Source organism: Oncorhynchus kisutch, linkage group LG8 (genome assembly GCF_002021735.2).
Source record: "Oncorhynchus kisutch isolate 150728-3 linkage group LG8, Okis_V2, whole genome shotgun sequence".
In the NCBI taxonomy this organism is placed as follows: Eukaryota; Metazoa; Chordata; class Actinopteri; order Salmoniformes; family Salmonidae; genus Oncorhynchus; species Oncorhynchus kisutch.
The window spans coordinates 68,296,431-68,314,409 of NC_034181.2; positions in this window are offsets into that span (position 1 = coordinate 68,296,431).

Genomic DNA, 17,979 nt, shown 5'->3' on the forward strand with positions numbered 1-17,979 from the left:
CACACACACACACACACACACACACACACACACACACACACACACACACACACACACACACACACACACACACACACACACACACACACACACACGTTAAGAGGAACAGACTGAGGCACTTCTTTCTCATTGTCAAACACAAGCAGACACACAAGCACACACACAAATGAATTCTCTCACATGCATAACTCGAGTGGAGTTTGATTTAACGTTACACTGAGTCTCATGACTTATTCATTTGAACACGTTTAAATATTTGGGTTTGTGGACTTCATAATGCAGCGGGGGTTCGTCTGAGCTGCATGGATCCACTCCCACAGACACCATCCGTCATGATTAAACGCTCCTGTGGTGTTTATGGGATCAGACAGTCTCCTCTGATTCCTACAGATATTTATCTACACAACGAAGTGCCGTGTGAATCACCATGGAGGTTGCAAAGGGTAAAAATGGCGACGCCGTTCACTGCTCTCTTTCACAGAAGAAGAATAAAGTACCTGAATAGCAGCGTAGTGGTAGTGTAGCTGGCGGCATGTGGAGAAATATGTGGGCCTTTCATTGGGGAGGAGAGCTCCAGATAAGTCTGGTTAAACCAGCGGCTGATAATCAGCCACAACAATAGAGCCAATTACTCAGAGCCCACAGATAACTGAGCTCCCCTTCAGACCCAACCCTTCCTCTCCTCTCGTCCGCTATGGCTCATTTATTCTGGAGGTGTTTCTCTCTCTCTCTCTCTCTCTCTCTCTCTCTCTCTCTCTCTCTCTCTCCTCTCTCTCCTCTCTCTCTCTCTCTCTCTCTCTCTCTCTCTCTCTCTCTCTCTCTCTCTCTCTCTCTCTCTCTCTCTCTCTCTCTCTCTCTCTCTCCTCTCTCCTCTCTCTCTCTGGGTGTATAAGTATCTCAAAGCAGCAGGGCTACTGAAGGCTGCAATCAGTAGTCAATTAAAGCCTTTTACATTCCAATGGTAATGAGGGCTCCAATGCCCACCTGCGAGCAGGGAGGGCGGAGGGGATGGGGGGTTGGGAGGGGTCTGCTTACGACTCTCATGGGGAGGTTGATGGTGGGGGATAGACATTTGCAGACAAGGCCTATAGAGTTAACATAAACCTATGTCCCTCCAGTCATTGGGGGATGCAGTGTGTTCTGGTTTTCAACCCTACCTTTTACTAACTGATTAAGACCTGAGACACCAGGTGAGTGGATTCTCCAACCAATCAATGGCCCTGATTGCCAAATTAAGGGCCAGCATCAGAGACTGTTGCCCCCGACAGCCACGCAGATGTGAACCCCTTGTCCCCTGTATAACCTCATTGTGTTTGTGAGAACTAGTTGAGGAGTAAATAACATGCCACTGCTCAGAGAAACACTCTGTAGGATAGGTTGATAAGGTTGCATCTTTTTTTCTCTACAAGGTACTAATGCATTTCTCATTTATTTCCCAGCCCTCCAAATCCATACACACAAAGCCAATTATATGGTTATGGGGAGAGAGAATTATCAAGGCCCGCTGCCTAATAGGAACAGTAACTAATTTTAGCCCAAACCAATAACTGAATCTATTCAAAGGGAGCTTGTGAATACGCTACAGTTCCCCTCATCATTAAACCAATATCTTTTAGCCCTTTATCTACATTATGGGAACATGTTCTCTCTATTCTCTCTTCCCTCTGTCTTTGTCTACTCCTCCCTCCCTCTCTTTATTGCAGAACGAGCGCCCGGCACATTGCATTTGGATGCCAGATGAACTTTGATAAGAGTTAATGAGAAAGTAGCATTGTGCTGTGAGGACAGAATGGCCCTGGCTGCTCTTAAGGACCCCCTCACCACAAGATGGAGAGAAAAGAACTGCCCACTCTACCTACGGTATGTCTGGCAATAGGAGGGGGGAGAATGGGGAAGAGGTCGGATGATAACGGGGAGGGAGGAGGAACAGTACATTTTCAGTCAGTGACCATTTTGTCTTGTTATTAACCATTTACCCTACTCTCCCTCTGTTTATATGTTCTCCATTACGGCTGCAGGTTTCATCTCAAAATGGCGTCCCCCGTCCTCAGAATCTACAGCACCTAACCTGAATGGGACTTCTAACCACACTCTTTATAAGAGGTTCGTGTTCAGCTCAGGCCAAGACATTCAACTTGCACTGGAGTGGGACATGGGAAATAGAGTAGATTGGTTTGCTTTAGATGCATTAGTTCTGCCTGATGATATTAAGCCATGATAGATAGACTAGGCTCATTGCAAATCATAGAACTCATAATTCTCATAAGCAAAGTGTAACATCCATTTATTTTAATGAGCATCTATCATGACTTTCTGTTTTTCCGACGTTTAGTCCCAGTGTCTTTATGGAAATTGAGAACATTTCAGAATATCCATGAGCCTCTACTGTGAAGATAATGGATTTGACCTGCTGTTTACTTCATCCCAATAAAGTCTTCCTTAGCATTTGATTTATAAACACTTAATGTCCTCAAGGAGGAAATCATCGTCAGGCTCCGATCAAATCAAATCAAAATCAAATCAGATGCAAGCATACTTCTGTTAAATGCGGTCTAACTTGGAATGCGGTGTGTGTGTGTGTGTGTGTGTGTGTGTGTGTGTGGAGCTGATTCGTGAGATGGCGAGGCGGAGAGACAGGGCTCGTCTCAGACACGCCAGAGAGGCTAATGTATCTCTTCAGCTCTCTGATTAGAACCATTTATCGGAGAGGAGGGAGGGGAGGATGAGGAGTGTTGGAGAGTGGGAGGGATACAGGGATAGACGAGGAGAGTAGAGTGAAAGTGGGATGTGGAGGAGAAGGAGTGTGGCGAAACGAGACAGGGAGAAGCAAGGGAAGAAGGAGTGAGATGGAAGAGTGAGGGAGGAAGCAAAAACATGGAGCCCAGCGTGAGGCAGAAACAGAGGAGATGGGAGGGGAAAAGAGAAGCGATAAGAGGAGTTGGATTGGAGAGAGAGAGAGGAAGGGTGGAAAAGGGCATAGAGGAGAGAGGAGTTGGACTGGAGAGAGAGAGAGGAAGGGTGGAAAAGGGCATAGAGGAGAGAGAGGATGGTCCTCTACAGTGGAGAGGTGCACCTGGTCAACTGATGAGACGGGTCTTTAGCTCTGGGGAAGAGGAGAGGTAGAGGGGAGGAGGGGATCTGGCAGAGGAGTAGAAAAGCGAGGGAGTGTGCCAATAAATGAATAAATAACAGAGGGAGAGATGAGAGGGCCTCTCAAGGACGTCATATCTTAATTGAAAATGACAGCTTCAATTAAAAATGTAATCATTCTGTCCGTTTTCTAATTAAAATGGGTACGGCTGATAGTTTGTCTTATTAACTTCAAAGGGCGATGCAGTGCGACGGGAGGGGGGGCGGGGTATCGTTAGTCGAAGTGGGAGGAAAGGGAAGGAGAGGGGTGAGGAAGGGTGAGGATGAAGAGGGAAAGAGCGGATGAAAGGGTGTCCTTCTGTGTAAAGGGAAGCCACCCACTCACCTACTCTGTCTGACCTACGAGTGAGAGGAGCAGACAAGAATGGAGCTGGATGACAGATACATTTTTTGAAACATTTATTTGTCTTGGATCCTCTTCATAAATTGATTGTGAAAGAAGACTGACAGAGTTTGTTGTTGTTTGTGCAGGCAGGCAGTTGGACAGGAGGAGTGGTTGGCATGACTTTACACAGCTCTCTTACTCTACTCCCTGCAGCGAGGAACAGCACTAGTCACCACTCCAAGCACTCTCACACAGTGTGGGTCTCTCTCTCTCTCTCTCTCTCTCTGTCTCTCTCATCTTCCAAAGTGACCCCCTCCCTGTCTTTCACCAACTCATACCACAGAGTATCCATGCGTTGATAGAGCAGCTAAACACTGTAGTCTTGATCATTGGTATGAGGATAGAGCTCCACTCTGTGGTGAGATTCCTGCTCTTTTCTTTTCTGGGGCATTTATCCAGCTCTCTATTGTGTGGAGCTAGTCGTCTCTGTTGTATTTAGCGTCGTGCCATATTGATTTCCCCTCAGAGCTGGAAAGACCACATTTTAAACTGGGTGTCTTGACGTGAGGAGAATAGAGTGGTGGGAAAAGACACACATTTACACCCGTGCAAGCGCACAGATACACACACAAACTCACACACGCACACACAGTGACTTCACAGTTTATTTAGCCCAAATCAACGAAGAGCAACAGGATTATTGAGGTGGGATTAGGTCAGATTAGAGGCAGTGAAGGAGATTCAATTCAGTCTGAGAAAGACAAACACACTGGACAAACTGGCTATTTGAATGTCCAAAGAAAACAGCCCCATTCTTTCCAATACTCCTCCTGTCACTCTTTCCATTACTCCTCCTGTCACTCTTTCCATTACTCCTCCTGTCACTCTTTCCATTACTCCTCATGTCACTCTTTCCATTACTCCTCCTGTTACTCTTTCCATTACTCCTCATGTCACTCTTTCCATTACTCCTCCTGTCACTCTTTCCATTACTCCTCCTGTCACTCTTTCCATTACTCCTCATGTCACTCTTTCCATTACTCCTCCTGTCACTCTTTCCATTACTCCTCCTGTTACTCTTTCCATTACTCCTCCTGTCACTCTTTCCATTACTCCTCCTGTCACTCTTTCCATTACTCCTCATGTCACTCTTTCCATTACTCCTCCTGTCACTCTTTCCATTACTCCTCCTGTCACTCTTTCCATTACTCCTCCTGTCACTCTTTCCATTACTCCTCCTGTCACTCTTTCCATTACTCCTCCTGTCACTCTTTCCATTACTCCTCCTGTCACTATTTTCTCATTTTCATTTTTCATATTTTCAATACCCCTTATCCTTTTATCTGATTGTATGTTGATTCCTGTTATACTGTAGACACACTATTCTACAGCAAACATACAAACACTCACAACTCCCCATATTCATCCCACCACTCTCCTCATACATCCCTCTCTATTCAGACTGTTGCAGACTGATCACTAGAAACACACTGCGATTTCGGACGTCTGAAGAGGTCCTGAGAACGTCAATATATGCCTTCCTCGGCACTCACCCCAAAAAATGTAGGCGATTGTCCAGCACTGAGCAAACTGGTGATGCTCGGAGCCAGAGCACACTGTTTAGACCACTGCGCTATGGCAGTTCACAATGCTCTAGCAAGCCGCAAGAATACTGTAAATACTGGTGTTACCTGATAGTAATAGTGCATTGTTTTTAATGATTTTGTTTTAAGCCTTCACCAAACCATAGCCCTAACCGTAACCACTCAGAATGAAAACCTAAACGAAACCCTTTGAGTTGTTTCTGTTTTAACTCTGTTGCCACACGGAAATAATTAATAAAAAATAGACATTCATCCAATAATACGTCAAATATTGAAGGGAAACTATGAGATATTTTTGCTATATTCACCCTCCTTTACAGTGAGTTCTAGTAAGGGCTCCTCATGCGTAGTGTGGACACACTGCAGCTGACCTTGACAGTGCTGAGATCACTTACAGCAGGGAGAGAAGGAGTGGATCGTTAGGTTGTGGCGAGAATAGAGACGCGTCAGAGAGGATGACGGTGTAAAACTATTAAACCAGGCAGGTGGAAAAGCTTCGACAGTGGGCAGATGTAACTGAGCAACCTTCAACTTGATGAGAGACAAAAAGGGAGAGAGAGTGTGTGTGTGTGTGTGAGTGTGTGTGTGTGTGTGTGTGTGTGTGTGTGTGTGTGTGTGTGTGTGTGTGTGTGTGTGTGTGTGTGTGTGTGTGTGTGTGTGTGTGTGTGTGTGTGTGCGTGCGTGCATGCGTGCGTGTGTGCGTGCATGTGTGTGTGTGTGGTAAAGGACCATGTGTGTTTCATTGCCGTAGTTGCACTGTCAGGTCAACATAGACCTGGATCTCATTCACATTACATTCCTGTTCAGTTACTCTGCAGGCATTCTTATCCAGAGCAACTAACCGTATGAGTCATGCACAGAACAAGCAGCCAACACAAGCAGAAACCCTTGGGACAAACTTGATTAAATAAATGCAAAAACGCTATGCCTAAAAATGTGCAATACAAACACAAATGTTTAGGATATAGCTTGATGCGGTATATGGTTTTAATTTGATAAGTGTTAAAGCCAGTATCATACATGTAGTTTCCGTGTCCTTTCCGTGTGCTTTCACAAGTATGCTCTTTAGAACACACAAATCCCTCCATCCATAAGCATGTTCATTTCCAACATTGTTCGGCGACCGAGAGCCTCTTCCACATAATCAGCGCTTTGATTTATTTTGCATAGACAGAGATGATCATTAGTTTGTGATGGTGGCAGCAAATTGGACTTACAAGACACCTAATATCTTCCTCCCACTTAGAAAAACAATTTTCCTGCTTATTATATTAGTGGGCCGCACTTCTCCCCAGCTAATCATCCTTCTCTTCTTCTGCACAGAGAGAGTGAAAAAGAGAGAGATAAAGTGGGAAAGGAGAGAGATGAGCCGGCAGATTCAGATAATCACTTCTGCTACGAGGATTAGAGAGATTCTTCTCTTTCAGAGCTGCTGTCTCAGTGGATCAGTGTGTGTGTGTGTGTGTGTGTGTGTGTGTGTGTGTGTGTGTGTGTGTGTGTGTGTGTGTGTGTGTGTGTGTGTGTGTGTGTGTGTGTCTGCGTGTGTATGTGTGCCTCTGTGTATGTGTGCATCTGTGTGTGAGTTCCTCAGTGTGTGATTCCCTGTGAGCCACTGTGTAGGGACATATCCCTTACACTCTGAAAAACAACTCACTAATTGCATTTGACCTCTAATTGTCTGTGTATGCAGATGAAACCCATCAAATATCTATTCAATTTGGCTGTATATTGTTTTCCCTTTCTCCCACATAGTGTCTCTTTCTCTCTGTTCCTCTCCTCCTCTCTCCCTCCGTTCTGATTTTCATCAGGCTCTGTGGCCGTGGCGCTGGTTGTTAGAGATGTCTGGTTAGAGTGTTATCGTCCTGGCCGGGAGGGAGAGCCTACCAGGCTCTGGCGTGACAGAGAGAGAGACAGGGCTGCGGAGGATGATAAATGGGGGTGTCAGTGAACGCTACTCTGTTCTAAAGCGTTCTCCGCTGCCTCTGTCTCATTAGACCCAGCCAGCCCTCTGTCGCGACCAAGAAGGTGCTAATGCAAAGTTAACTGCCTCTCCTTCTCTCAAATCAAACCAAATCAAATTGTATTGGTCACATACACATATTTGCAGATGTTATCGCAGGTGCAGCAAAATAATTGTGTTTCTAACTCCAACTGTGCAGTAATACCTAGCAATACAAAACAATACACATAATTCCCCCCAAATTTTATTAAGAAATATCTCCATCTCTCTCCACGCCAAAACATAGTTTCATCTGCCTGCCTCCCCCTAGCTAACTTGTCATCACATTAAACAATTTTCTTTAAATGATGGATTCTACACTGAGGGACCTAGCTGGGTCTGGCTCGGCTGGAGCCAGACTTTGTTCAGCACATCATAAGTTTGGAAAGTGTTGTTGGACAGTCTGACTGTCCCATATCCCAGGGTGCATCACCACAATGCCTGCAGGACTCTGATCAAAATCACCTTGAACATTAACATGCATCCATCTATTCAGTATATAACCATATATACATGTCATGTGTTTGTAGCATAACTTCAGATGTCAGTCCCGCTGTGCTGCAGTGGGGTTTGTCCATATGCTATACTCTGTAACCCTGTTTATCTTACTTGAGTAATCACTGATCTAACATGATTGGATGGGTGAAAGGCAGAGTTCCATTACAGGTTTTACAGACCCAGTCTTGTCAGATCAGTGATCAGTCAAAGGAAGGGGGAAGGAATGATGCACTTAGGATGTATTCAAGAAGGGCCATTGTCTTATTAATGACAGTGTAGTGAGTGCTGCAGTATGGAGGGTGAAACAGCCCTACAGGACTGCAGTTAATATGCAGTGCAGGTTTGCGTGTACAGTGTAGTGGGCTGTACTGGAGGTACGGTAGTGTTGACTGTGGAGTGAATGGGAGGTTGGGTTGGATCACTTGGTTAGAGCTTTCTAGTGGAATGAAAGCTTGGCTGCAGTCCTTCTCCCATTAGCCCTTCCAACACTCACTGCTGCCACGGTTACCCAACATCCCGTCCCCCGCTCTTTGATCAAGTGGCGTCAATCTCAAACACACACACAGTCAAACACACATACGACCCTCTCGCCCAGACAAGTTTTAACAGATGGTTGGTCATGGCTTAGAGACCCAGACTCTGACTCTCTGTCCACTTGAGATGGCAACTCCACTTGAGATGGCAACCGGACATAATGAGACTCTCGCACACAGAACACCAGCCAGAGAGATGACAGAGGTTCACAGACAGAAAGTGGGGGGTGGAGGGAGAGAGAGAGAGAGAGAGAAAGAAAAAGCAGGAGACACAGGCAGACAGAGCGAGATAGAAACGGAGAGAATGTGTGAGAGAGCAGTAAAAGTTAATGGGTGAGGAAGAGAGAGAAAGAGAATGTAAGGAGGAGTGAAAGAGAGAGAAAGGGAAGAGAAATGAAAGAGAAAGGTAGTCAATGATAATGTATGAGCTGCCTTTTCTGATCTGTAGCAGCTGGGAGGGGAGTAGTGGTGCATTTAAAGAGAAGATTATTATGTCAAGACTCAGTAATACCTCTGTGAACACTCAACTTCAGTTTGTGTGTGTGGGGGGGGTGCATGTGATTACTTTTTTACTTCTGTGTGTGTGTGTGTGTGTGTGTGTGTGTGTGTGTGTGTGTGTGTGTGTGTGTGTGTGTGTGTGTGTGTGTGTGTGTGTGTGTGTGTGTGTGTGTGTGTGTGTGTGTGAGTGTGGGTATGTGTGACTGGCTCTGATTTCCCCTATGATGAGAATAGATGCGTCCAGACATAGCAAGCACCACTGCCCTCCCTTTTCTACTCCCTGGCCATATTACCTCCCTCAATCCCTCCCTTTCCCCTACTCTTTGGCCTTGTTCCTCAGTGCTCGCTCTCCTTCCCCCTCACTCCTCTATATTTTTCTCTTTCCCTTGTGCCTCTCTCTTTCTCTCCACTTTCTTTCTACTCCACACTACCTCTGAGTTAACATGCCAATTCTCCTCCTCTCTCCCTATCCTTCACCTTCCTCTCCCTCTATCTTTTAACTCTGTCTCACTGCCTCTCCAACTCTCTCCCCCACTCACACTCTGTCTCACCTTCTCCCAATGCCTGTTCCTTTTTTGCCTCTCTTCCTTTGTTTCCTACCCCTCTCTATTTCTTCCCCCACCACGCCCACCTCTCGCTCCAACCCCCCGATGCTCCAAGTCGATGTCACAAACTAAAATGTGTGTAACTGACCACTGAGGTTCTGAACAATAATTACTCTAGCTACCCTCACTGAGCCTCACTGAGTCAGATGTTGGGCTTGTAGGGCCTTGGATTTCACTGTTTGACTGACATGGAAAAGAAAGAAGTTAAAAACAATGACATACTGTCCTACTGTGTTATTTTGTTTTTCCATGTAAAATAGTGACCTCGTAGCAGTAATAAGGGCAGAAAAGTTGCAGGAGGCATGCAGGTTCAGGTGCAAAAGGGCTTTTTTTTACAGGTGACGATGCTGATCTAGCCTTTTAAATATATATATACTATCTTGTTAATAATACTTCAATGAAAATAAAATAAAAGCAGTGATCCACTATACCGATAGCAACGCTAGCTTCACCATCATGTTGGTGCTAGCAAGCAGGCTAAAGAGTGCTAGGTATCAACAACCAATCCAGTAGGGGCTGGAAACAGTGAGCTTTGATTGGTCAATAGCAACGCGATCTTGTGGAGTACACAACAAAAGTTCAGCTTTCCCCAACTTTGGTCCCGCCCTGTTCACACTACTGCCCAACTGCCCCCAGCCTGCTTCACTTCCCTTCTTTGAAAATCAATGGGGCTCCGTTGTTTCATCTCCTCCAACGTGCTAAATGGATTTCTGCCGTAACTTTTGGAACGTGCCATTGAACTTTGACTGGTGCCGGACATTTAACACTGAGGACACAGCAAACAAACACATTGGATGAAAAATTTATTATGCGAATGTTCTTGTGCGCTATAAATATTGCTCACACTCAGAGGAGAGGAAATTATATATTTATTTTTCCTTTATTTAACTAGGCAAGTCAGTTAAGAACAAATTCTTATTTTCAATGACGGTCTAAGAACACTGGGTTAACTGCCTGTTCAGGGGCAGAACAACAGATTTGTACCTTGTCAGCTCAGGGATTTGAACTTGCAAACTTTCAGTTACTAGTCCAACGTTCTAACCACTAGGCTACCCCTAACTTACAACAACATAGTGTTGGCCTACCAAACATGAAACAAAAATGTCTAAAATGTTGTAGTAAACAGTAAGGGAATGCGATGGTTTAATGTGATTATTGTAATATTATATGGAATATTTAACAAACAGCATAAAACATTTTCAATACGGAAACAAAGCACTCTCAATTGGCGGGAGATCGGAGAGTGCACTAGTGGAGAGACAGGTCTAGTGAGTCTTCACCACACTCCAGTGATGCAGTAGGCTATGGTTGTGCCTGTGTATGTGAAGAGAGAGTTTATTGAAGTGTGTGTGTGTGTGTGTGTGTGTGTGTGTGTGTGTGTGTGTGTGTGTGTGTGTGTGTGTGTGTGTGTGTGTGTGTGTGTGTGTGTGTGTGTGTGTGTGTGTGTGTGTGTGTGTGTTACTGCACAATGATTAGTGTGTCTTTGTTTGTTGAAGAGCATTATTTAGTCACCCATGTAAATCCTGATGGGTAATTACATGGATTAGAATGGCTCTTTCAGAGTGCTGGTGGAGATGGGCCTTAAAGGTAAGGTAGCATAAATGTAACAACATGTAACATATGGAGTTGCATTAGAATACTCATCAAAAGTCCCAATGCAAAGTTACACCTCACTTTTCTATTTTTCGAAGAATGTCGAAGTCATGCCGGAAAAAACATTTGCGGGGTGTAACGTAGTATGGAGGACCCAGCAAGCCAGCGTATTCGCTATAATGTAAACTCGGACAAAAATAACTTCAAACGTATAACTTCAAATTAAACCAAATCATTTGCACTCATGACTACTGGTTTCAATGACATTTTCTGACAACTTACAAGCAAACCAGAAGCTAGCCAGAAGCTAGCCAGTTTACTGGCTAACGTTAGTATTCAGCTAACCACGGATTGTGGTCAACAGTTATCCTTTAGCTCGAAAATCTATCGCCAGTTTTGTACAACGTGACCCTATTTTTCTCTCCATATCCCTGGATTTCAACCGCAAGCTCTGGACATTTACACCTGGATCTCGCAGCTAGCTAGCTGCAATTCCGTGTGACTATTGGCTTACGTCGTTCCCGGAGCAAACATCAATTATTCCGGAGCTAGCCAGCTGAAGAGTTCCATCAGCCACTCCTGGGCTACAATGACCTATCCGGACCCGTTTTACAGCCGATGCGGAGCCCCACCGGGCCTTCAGGCCTGGACTACCGACATTATCTGCCCGAGGGAGTTATCCAACTGGCCCCTCCGTCGCGACGTTACCTGAAAGCCCATCTGCGGCCCGCTAATCGTTAGCTGTCTTATCGGCTGCTATCTGAATAGATCTATTGGACAATTTTTCTTGGGTCACTATAACTATATCTATTTTGCCAATTGGATTGATCCCCTCTACCACACAGAACCGCACTAATCTACCGATGGAAACGCACGAGGTGGCTAAAAACATCCTATGCTAGCTTGCTTGCTACCGATGGCCCGACTAGCTGTCTGAACCGCCGTGACCCCAACCAACCTCACAACTCACTGGACCCTTATGATCACTAGGCTAAGCATGCCTTTCCTTAATGTCAATATGCCTTGTCCATTGCTGTTCTGGTAAGTGTTTATTGGCTTATTTCACTGTTGAGCCTCTAGCCCTGCTCATGATACCTTATCCAACCTTTCAGTTCCACCACCCACACATGCGATGACATCACCTGGTTTCAATGATGTTTCTAGAGACAATATCTCTCTCATCATCACTCAATACCTAGGTTTACCTCCACTGTATTCACATCCTACCATACCTTTGTCTGTACATTATACCTTGAAGCTATTTTATTGCCTCCAGAAACCTCCTTTTACTCTCTGTTCCGGACGTTCTAGACGACCAATTCTCATAGCTTTTAGCCGTACCCTTATCCTACTCCTCCCCTGTTCCTCTGGTGATGGAGAGGTGAATCCAGGCACTCCTATTCCCCAGGCGCTCTCTTTTGATGACTTCTGTAACTGTAATAGCCTTGGTTTCATGCATGTTAACATTAGAAGCCTCCTCCCTAAGTTAGATTTATTCACTGCTTTAGCACACTCTGCCAACCCGGATGTTCTAGCCGTGTCTGAATCCTGGCTCAGAAAGACCAGCCAAAATTCTGAAATCTTCATCCCTAACTACAACATTTTCAGACAAGATAGAACGGCCAAAGGGGGCAGTGTTGCAATCTACTGCAGAGATAGCCTGCAGAGTTCTGTCCTACTATCCAGGTCTGTACCCAAACAATTTGAACTTCTACTTTTAAAAATCCACCTCTCTAAAAACAAGTCTCTCACTGTTGCCGAATTCTGTAGACCACCCTCTGCCCCCAGCTGTGTTCTGGACACCATATGTGAACTGATTGCCCCTCATCTATCTTCAGAGCGGCAGCGTAGCCTAGTGGTTAGAGCATTGGACTAGTAACCGGAAGGTTGCGAGTTCAAACCCCCGAGCTGACATGGTACAAATCTGCCGTTCTGCCCCTGAACAGGCAGTTAACCCACTGTTCCCAGGCCGTCATTGAAAATAAGAATGTGTTCTTAACTGACTTGCCTGGTTAAATAAAGGTCAAATAAAAAAGAGCTCGTGCTGCTAGGCGACCTAAACTGGGATATGCTTAACACCCCAGCCATCCTACAATCTAAGCTTGATGCCCTAAATCTCACACACATTATCAATGAACCTACCAGGTACCACCCCAAAGCTGTAAACACGGGCACCCTCATAGATATCATCCTAACCAACTTGCTCTCTAAATACACCTCTGCTGTTTTCAACCAAGATCTCAGCGATCACTGCCTCATTGCCTGCATCCGTAATGGGTCAGCGGTCAAACGACCTCCACTCATCACTATCAAATGCTCCCTGAAACACTTCAGGGAGCAGGCCTTTCTAATCGACCTGGCCGTGGTACCCTGGAAGGATATTGACCTCATCCCGTCAGTAGAGGATGCCTAGTTTTTAAATGCCTTCCTCACCATAAATAAGCATGCCCCATTCTCTCCAGACCTGACTGCCCTTAACCAACACAAAAACATCATATGGCGTTCTGCATTAGCATCGAACAGCCCCCGTGATATGCAACTTTTCATGGAAAACCAATATACACAGGCAGTTAGAAAAGCCATGTCTACCTTTTCAAGCAGAAATTTGCTTCCTGCAACACAAACTCAAAAAAGTTCCGGGACACTGTAAAGTCCATGGAGAATAAGAACATCTCCTCCCAGCTGCCACCTGCACTGAGGATAGGAAACACTATCACTACCGATAAATCCACTATAATTGAGAATTTCAATAAGCATTTTTCTACGGCTGGCCATGCTTTCCACCTGGCTACCCCTACCCCGGTCAACAGCACTGCACCCCCCACAGCAACTCGCCCAAGCCTTCCCCATTTCTCCTTCTCCCAAATCCAGTCAGCTGATGTTCTGAAAGAGCTGGAAAATCTGGACCCCTACAAATCAGCTGGGCTAGACAATCTGGACCCTTTCTTTCTAAAATGATCTGCCGAAATTGTTGCAACCCCTATTACTAGTCTGTTCAACTTCTCTTTCGTGTCGTCTGAGATTCCCAAAGATTGGAAAGCAGCTGTGGTCATCCCCCTCTTCAAAGGGGGAGACACTCTTGACCCAAACTGCTTCAGACCTATATCTATCCTACGCTGCCTTTCTAAGGTCTTCGAAAGCCAAGTCAACAAACAGATTACCGATCATTTCGAATCCCACCATACCTTCTTCGCTATGCAATCTGGTTTCCGAGCTGGTCATTGGTGCACCTCAGCCACACTCAAGGTCCTAAATGATATCTTAACTGCCATCGATAAGAAACCGTGGCCAAGGCTTTCGACTGTGTCAATCACCACATCCTCATCGGCAGACTTGATAGCCTTGGTTTCTCAAATGATTGCCTCGCCTGGTTCACCAACTACTTCTCTGATAGAGTTCAGTGTTTCAAATCAGAGGGCCTGTTGTCCGGGCCTCTGGCAGTCTCTATGGGGGTGCCTCAGGGTTCAATTCTTGGACTGACTCTCGTCTCTGTATACATCAATGATGTCGCTCTTGCTGCTGGTGAGTCTCTGATCCACCTCTACACGGACAACACCATTCTGTATACTTTTGGCCCTTCTTTGGACACTGTGTTAACAACCCTGCAGACGAGCTTCAATGCCATACAACTCTCCTTCCGTGGCCTCCAATGGCTCTTAAATACAAGTAAAACTAAATGCATGCTCTTCAACCGATCGCTGCCTGCACCTGCCCGCCCGTCCAACATCACTACTCTGGACGGTTCTGACTTAGAATATGTAGACAACTACAAATACCTAGGTGTCTGGTTATACTGATAACTCTCCTTCCAGACTCACAAAAAACATCTCCAATCCAAAGTTAAATCTAGAATTGGCTTCCTATTTCGCAACACAGCATCTTTCACTCATGCTGCCAAACATACCCTTGTAAAATTGACCATCCTTACCGATCCTCGACTTCGGCGATGTCATTTACAAAATAGCCTCCAATACCCTACTCAATAAATTGGATGCAGTCTATCACAGTGCCATCCGTTTTGTCACCAAAGCCCCATATACTACCCACCACTGCGACCTGTACGCTCTCGTTGGCTGGCCCTCACTTCATACTCGGCGCCAAACCCACTGGCTCCAGGTCATCTACAAGACCCTGCTAGGTAAAGTCCCCCCTTATCTCAGCTCGCTGGTCACCATAGCAGCACCCACCTGTAGCACGCGCTCCAGCAGGTATATCTCTCTGGTCACCCCCAAAACCAATTCTTCCTTTGGCCGCCTCTCCTTCCAGTTCTCTGCTGCCAATGACTGGAACGAACTACAAACATCTCTGAAACTGGAAACACATCTCCCTCACTAGCTTTAAGCATCAGCTGTCAGAGCAGCTCACAGATTACTGCACCTGTACATAGCCCATCTATAATTTAGCCCAAAAAACTATCTCCCCCCTACTGTATTTATTTATTTATTTTGCTCATTTTCACCTGATTATTTATATCTCTATCTTGCACATTCTTCCACTGCAAATCTACCATTCCAGTGTTTTACTTGCTATATTGTATTTACTTCACCACCATGGCTTTTTTTGCCTTTACCTCCCTTATCTCACCTCATTTGCTCACATTGTATATAGACTTATTTTTCTACTGTATTATTGACTGTATGTTTGTGTCATGACGTTGGCCTGGGGGTAGGTTTATGACAGTCATAAATACCTCTTCCCCCCTTTTTCCTCTCTCTACTCTACTGATGTTACATTTGCAAAACGCTTGGTTAACATAGAGATTCTGGGAACGTCAGAAGGTGGGGGGAAATTAACTATATTCTGGTAATCCGACCAATTGAACATATGCGGTGGTACATAATGAATATGATGTCAGTTCGGTTGTCATCTGAGACATTCTCATCAATGATAAGATGACATAGACTCTACAGTGGAAAGTCTACACATCAGAGTTATCGGATTCACATGGAATTGTTGTTCAAATTAAATGTTTGAATATGAAATTATTCGTGATGGGATGAAATGTGATTTTAGCTTCTAAAATGTGAGATTTGGGTTTTCATAAGGTAGGGCTCTGCTCAATCAGTGGCCCGCCCCTGTGAAGGGACATGGGCTATAAAACTTTTCAAGCACGCCCTCCTCTCCCTTCCTATATAAAGCCTTGACGACAATATAAACTCCTGTTCCCATGATGTGAGGACGACGGTCCGATGTCAGAATGGTTCAGATAATAACTACAGAACGAAGCCAACATCAGCGTGAGCTTTGGTTGCGAATGGTATGAACTTTGAACTCTTATTCACTACAGAAGTGATACCTCCTAGCCGTTGAGTTAGCAACAGCAGCTGCAAACGCAGGTTAGGAAGGAACATAAAGAGTATACTGTCTATCACGCAAGGATATTACTACAACATATCCAATTACCAGTAGAGACATTATTCAAAGGACAAAGGACTCGGTTGGGCAACACAGCCTTCCATCTACCACCAACCTACCGAAGCGCAGCTCAGAGTAAATATTTATTGCATTTTCCTTTTCCAAATGGGCGTTCATTTAGAATGCATAAGATACTGTATTTACGATTGCACAGCTTCGCCCTTTGTTCCTCAGTCTTCCCGCTCTTTCACTCAAACCCCACCCCTTTTCTTTTGTGTAACAAGCTGTCATATCTGTTCCGCCCACTAGAGACGTTTTCCTTTATGATGTCATTTGTAATCAAGTTATGATTTAATTATGTGTATGTGTAATTCTGTGTGATTAGTTAGGTATTTAGTAAATAAATAATTAAACCCAATTTTGTATTGCTGATTCAACTTGTTAGCCAGGTTTCGTGCAGATAACCAAGAATTTACAACTTTCAGATGAGACTGAATTAAGATGACGATTAATATTGACTGCTATTGATGTAAAATATTACTAGGTCTTTAAGAGTTTATTCGGAAGATAACAGCTCTATAAATATTATTTTGTGGTGCCCCGACTCTCTAGTTAAATACATTTACATGATTAGCTCAATCGGGTAATATTAATTGGGGCGGCAGTGTAGCCTAGTGGTTAGAGCATTGGACTAGTAACCGAAAGGTTGCAAGTTCAAATCCCCGAGCTGACAAGGTACAAAATCTGTCGTTCTGCCCTTGAACAGGCAGTTAACCCACTGTTCCTAGGGCGTCATTGAAAATAAGAATTTGTTCTTAACTGACTTGCCTAGTAAAACAAAAGGTTACATTTTTTTTTTTTATAACGTAGAAATTATTTTATAGAATAGCATGTCATATCACTTAATCCGGCATAGCCAAAGACACAACATTTGTTTTACTCCATGTGTAACTCTGTGTTGTTGTATGTGTCGAACTGCTTTACTGTATCTTGGCCAGGTTGCAATTGTAAATGAGAACTTGTTCTCAACTTGCCTACCTGGTTAAATAAAGGTGAAATACATTATTATTATTTTTTAAAAACGTTATTAATTTATTGTTACAAATCAGCTTGGAAGGTTGCTAGCTAACTAGTCTGCCAGTGTTAGCCCTATTAGCTTAGCACTGTGTGAGTCAGCCAGTTGCTATCAACACCTAGCTTACAGCTACATTAAAGTAAAGTTTTGAAAATAAATTAATGCCATCTAACCAGTTATCAAATAATGTTACCAGTATATACAGTTATCTTAGCCAGCAAACCAGCCAGCTAAAGTTAGTTATTTTAGCCTGCTAGCTAGCCTAGCCAGCTAACTAGGCTAGCTAGCCAACCACCACAGTCGACATTGCTAAGTCGTTAGCCAGAGAACAACCACAGATGGGGTTAGCTATAAATATCTTGAAACAACTAGTCTAGCACAGGCAGGAACCCACAGAACACAACAAAAAAGCCAGCAGATATAAAGTACAGAGGGACTTCAGAAGGAGCATCTGCTAGCTGATCCAATAGCGATATTATGACGTAAATCCACATAGAATTTACCCGGTTTATCTCCGTCACTGCTGACACTCACAATGTACTGGTAGGTCTGTAGGATATAGAGGTTACAGGCTTCACATTCGTGATCGGCACAGCACCTGGTTTCAGTCAGAGTCTAATTCCGAATCCTGCCTTCCACTGGTTATACTAAGCCATCGAAAGTCCTCCGGGGTGAAATGAGCATTGCATACAGTAGATGTGTGCATGGTTCCCATTCTCCAATCTGCTCGTTTCAACCGGACAA